Genomic DNA, 5,335 nt, shown 5'->3' on the forward strand with positions numbered 1-5,335 from the left:
AGCAGGCGCTGAGGCGGGCAGTGCGGGCGAGCCCTGCCTCTGGAAGCGTCCTGGCAGCGACCTGGGCTCCGAAGGCCGGGGTGCTCCCGTCAGAGGACGTTCCCAGTCTCTCAGCCGGCTGAACACCTCCTCAGGCAGGGTCCGCCTGGCGTCAGGCAATGCCAAGACAGAAAGGTGCGAAACCCAGAGCCCTCTGGCTGCCCCTGCGACCCCCCGAGGCCCTCTGATGAGGGGTCGATCGAAAAGCATCTCTGGACCTTCTTTGGCCATGAACTCCAAGGCAGTGGGTAGTTGCAAACCCAGGCCTCCCTGGAAGTGAGGCAAATGTCCTTCTGGATGTAAATACAGCCTTAACCTACCCCGGGGGGCGGTCTGACCTGGTGAGCAGGCCTGCAAGGACCCCGGGAGCCTCCCATGGCTGCCAACGGAGGACAGGGCTGCTCTGCGTGGGAGGATGAGCCAGGAACCCAGGGTGACCGCAGCACCGGAGCAGGACAGCCTTGGTGGTAACAGCAGCTTCCATTGACTGTCCAGTGGTCATCAGGTGAGGAGCGGTAACAAGTTGGGTTCCTTCTGTTCAGGAAGCCCACCTGTGAAGTCAGAACAGCAGGAGACAGGACTGCCTACTGTGTAGGTCCAGGGCCTGTTCAGGAGAAGGACCAGCCACAGGGACACCTACAGCATCACCCAGGGGGGACAGGCAGGGCCTGAGCTCAGCTGGAGCTCTCCGATCAGGGAGCAGAGGGTGCTACCAGGGTGGAGGCCCCTGGCGAGGCTGGCCAGGGCAGTGAAGGGCTGAGGGCCCTGACGGGGACCTCCGCTGAGCAGCTCTGGGGAGAGAGGAGCCCTGCTTCGTCCTGCCTGTCACATACAATCCTTGATGGGGCTGCAGGAGGTCTCCAGCCCAGCCTGCTGTCTGAGGCAGGTGAGCCATGGCCTCAGGCAAGGCTGCTCAGGGCTTTATGCAGTCAGGTGGTGGAAACCCTGAGGGGCAGAGGCTGCACAGCCTCTCTGGCACCCTTTCGCACTGCTTGACTGTCCCTGGGGCAAAAGAGTTTCCCTTTGTATCCAGTCAGAGCCTTTCTTGTTTTGGTTTGTGTCTGTTCTCTCATTCTGCTGTGCACCTGAGCACAGAGCTTGGCTCAAACCTCACTGTCACCTCCTCTTCGTAGGTACTGGGAGGCTGCTCCAAGTCCCCCTGAAACCTTCCCTTCTCCTGGCTGCACGAGCCCCATTCCCTTAGCCTCTGCACGTGGGACATGTGCTCCAGCCCTGATGTGTCTGGGTGGCTCTCTGCTGGCCTTGCTCCATTTCATCAACGCTTTAATGGTCTCCTTTGGCAAGGAAGGAGAATGGAGGACAAGCAGAGAGGTGAGGAATGCATCGCCCTGCGTCCTGCTGGTGGGGGGATGGCCCTGAGCTGGATGGCATTTTGTGACAGAGAAAGATCTGCCACAGGGATTTCAGCAGCTTCTGGTGACGGGGACGTGCTGAGTGGACACCTACGCCCGTGGTTTGTACTGAGGGTTGTGGGGTGCTCTCACAGCAATGCCATGCTCATCACCAAATAAATGATCCAGGGCAAATCTGCCGGGGCCTTGTGTCTGGTTCACGGGATGCTGCTGTACGATCTGGGTACAGCTAGCATGTCCAAAGACTGAGCAAAGCAGCTCCTTTTCCATTCCTGAGGTGGGAAAGAGCAACTCGGTCTTTAGGAATGCAAGAAGGGAGGCAGATAAAGGACACCAGCTGGGTGACTCTGGGTCAGCCAGTGTCACTGCTGCCCTGGGAAGGGAGGCTCTGGGTTTGCAGCCAGTGTCACTGCTGCCCTGGGAAGGGAGGCTGCAATGACGAGCTGCTGAGGTCAGGGAACACAGGGTTGTCGCTGGGAGTCTGGTAACTGCCCACCACCCAAAGGGAACATTCTCTCAGATTCACCCAAGGACAAACTGAGCCAGGTTAAGGGCATCATTCTGCCCACAAAAATGATTTATTGCCACCTTGAGCAGCAGCAGGATTGGGCCTTGACCCACTCCAGCACATGAGGGGCACTGAAGCTAGGAAGGCCAGCCAGGAGGGACACTCCTGGTCCAGTCCCGTTGGCAAGACGGGTTATTTTTGCTTTTGAAAGGCAACAGAGCTCAACCTAAAATTGTGAGACGTGTCGTCATGCCACTGCTCTGATGTCTTCTGTCTGTGACAGCCAGCCCTGGCGGGCTCAGGCCTCAGTGCAAGCGCTATCTCCGTTACTGCTTGTAAGCAGGAGAGCCGAGCCCCAGGGGAGCAAGCAGCCATGCTGGGAGGAAAGAATGGAGGCCAGAGGATGGAATTTGTGCTTATTTCTTGGCCTTCTTGCCCTCTCCCTTTTTCTTCATCTTCGATGTGAGGAGTGTCTGGAACAAGCAGCTCTTCTGGATGCAGGTGGCAGCACAGGTCACGGCCATCTCCCTCACGTCCTGCTCATTATTCTCTTGCCATGTTCAGCGCTCCTCCGCGGTCCAGGAACAGTAGGTAAGCACAGGGGGTTTCTCCTTTGGGCCAAGCCTTTTCCTTGATGCAGGCAGCATGAAGTGCCTCTCGCTCAGCCTGGCAAGACAGCAGACACCCGTTACTGCAGGCTTGAGGGCCTTCAGCAGGTTCTCCCTGCACATCCCTATGGAGGGATCCTTTTGCCTTTCCCAAATCTGGGTAGAATTGCCCCTGGCTGCTGAACTGAGCCTTCCCAAAGGGACCAAAGAAAAAGGAAATGTGCCCGAATGGGACTTTAAGAGGTGCCAGGTCCAAATACCTTCACGCTCCTTTGAACCTCACCCCCAGCTTCCCTACATTGCAGACAGCCTCTGTCCTCTGATGGGGACTCCGACTAAGGCACATGCAGGTCAGAGCCTGCTTTGCTACCCTGCTGAAGAAAAGGCCACGTCTCTGTGGTTTGGACAGGGCCGAGCCTAAGCAGAGAGCTTTGCTGAGAAGCGGGTTATGTCAGTGGTGCTGTAACCCAGTTGATATGCTGTGAGCTGTTGGGAGCGAGGGAAGAGCCAGGCCATGTCCGCCTGCCAGGGACACCAGGGACGGGTAGTTTTGGTGGCACTCGGCAGCAGTTTATCCCTTGGCCAACGCACTAGTGAGCCACACAGAGGAGGAGGGTTGGGGGAGCCAGCAGTTCTGGGACTTGGTGCTCCAGCCACCCTGGCAGATAGGAAGCATAAAATAACCTGACATTATTAAAAACCTGAGAAGGTGAGGATCCTGATGATTAGCATCAAGTGTTCAGGCCCCTTCCTTGTGTTGCGGCAATCCAGCAAAAGCTGCTCCACCAAGGTGAAAACTGTAGGGACATGAAAGCAACTAGGGCCTTCTCAGAGGAGGTGTTGGGGGTGCTGGCGTGAATCCTGTTCAGCTTAATTTGGGTGTTGGCACAGTGGCGTGCAAGCTGTTAAGCCTGCAGGTCTCTCAAGTGGGCTGGGAGAGAAACCGAAGTGTGATTTGGACACTAGATGGAGACAAGAGGGTTAAGAATTGACACGAAAGCGAGCGCCCTGTTCCCTAGCAGCAGGTGGATGAGTCAGATCCAGTGAGGTGAGTCATCAGCAAACTGGGGTAACTGCCCCGAAAGCTGGAGTACTTGAAAGATGAAGCCTCTTAAAATGAAGAGAAATTTTATATGAAAAACACGTTGACAGTAGCTTTCATGGCCAGGGTTGGCTGGCTGGTTTACCCCCACTGCTGTGTTCAGGCTCCAAGGAATCAATAGGGAAAACTAGAGCCCATCGCATCAGCCACACGTTTTCCTGGCCCAGGTTGTCACTGAGGGCTTCCAGGCCACCAGGAGGTCAGAACTGGCACGTCCTCGCTATTTACACCAAAAGGACAGTGTTGGTTAAAATACAAATGGGTTGCTTGGATTCCATACTGCGGTTCTCACTCACATTTGATGCTTTACTACTGCCCTGTCCTCTTGTTCCACCAGAGCTGTGCAGTCAATCACAAGAGCAAAAGATGCTCTGTCACTGTTGTGGGCTGCCCTGCCTGTAGGAGGCTGGTGCTTGTGTGGAGCAAACACCAAGTCTGAATAAAATGAGATGGAGGGAACATTCAGTTGTTTCCTACCTCTAGATGTCCCCTGTCCAGTGTCACTGATGCTCAGCTCAGGCGAGAGTTGTTGATACAGGGGCCTGAATCACGGCTGGGACTCCTGCCTGCTGCTGCTGCTCTTTCTCATTTTTCTGTCTGCTCAGCACTGTGATAAATCTCATTCCCTGACTCCTTGTCTTGTGTCTCTCAGCAAAGTACCAGCCAATCTGGGAACTGCTTAGCTTCCAAAATTAGCCATGCCCAGTCCTAGGTGCTTCAAACAACTATAAAAGATGGGTTTATGTGTGGGCAGTATTAAGTTTGCTCTGCTTAGCCCATACCAGCTCCCTTGTTTTTCAGCACATGCCTTGCCCAATCTGCAGTAGCCTTGCTGCTCTGCATTCTGGCTAGCGTGCAGCCCCTCCAAACTGGCACAGCACTTTGCGGAGGTGGTTTCAGAGCTGAGTCAGTGGATGGGGAGAAAAAGGCAGTCCTATGAGTAAGCTGCTTGCATGGTGGTTGCAATCGTGTTGCTACAGGGCTGCTTATCACTGAAATCAGCGGGGTGTTGTGATGGAGCAGGTACACTCTGAAAAACAACCTATGTGTCCTGCCAGGAGCTGGCAGGTGCCAGGCAATTACCTGAAATAGGGCAGCAACCTGACCTGATGGCACTATGACAGGTTTAATCTCCTCCTGCAGTACCATTCTGAGAGCCAGTGCCGAATCTCAGTGCTCCAGTACAAATGCATTGAGCTGTATCCTTAGGTGCCAAGTATCCTGCTGTAGCTCAGCATGCTCATTCGGGGAAGCCCGTGACTCCTGTTTCTGCTGTTTGACCACTTCCCGCTTGGTCTGCAGCTCTTTTAAGTCTTTTGGCCAGCTCTTGCAAGCTGCTTTTGAGATCTCTCATCACGTTGTCCTTGTAAATCCAGCCCTGGAGGATGACACAAAGAAATAAAATTGAGAAGGCGAGAGCAAAAGAAAGGCTCGTTTCTAAAGATGTTGGTAATCTGAGAGTGGCTATCCATGCTCCAGCTGGACAGAGGCCTCCCACCCATTTGTAACACTGACAGGAGTCTTGCCGGTGGCAAAATCAATTGGAGCCGCTGGGCAGAGAGCCTGGTGGCCAGATTAGGCTCAGAGGGACTGACCTGGGGACCTGGTTCAGTGTGTTGCCTGTGAGAGAAATGCTCAGCCTGAACCAGTGGAACAGATTTATTCATTACACACTGGGCTACTCGCTTCCAGCTGGAGAATCCTC

The sequence above is a fragment of the Egretta garzetta genome, unplaced genomic scaffold (assembly GCF_000687185.1).
Source record: "Egretta garzetta isolate BGI_Z169 unplaced genomic scaffold, ASM68718v1 scaffold7, whole genome shotgun sequence".
In the NCBI taxonomy this organism is placed as follows: domain Eukaryota; kingdom Metazoa; phylum Chordata; class Aves; order Pelecaniformes; family Ardeidae; genus Egretta; species Egretta garzetta.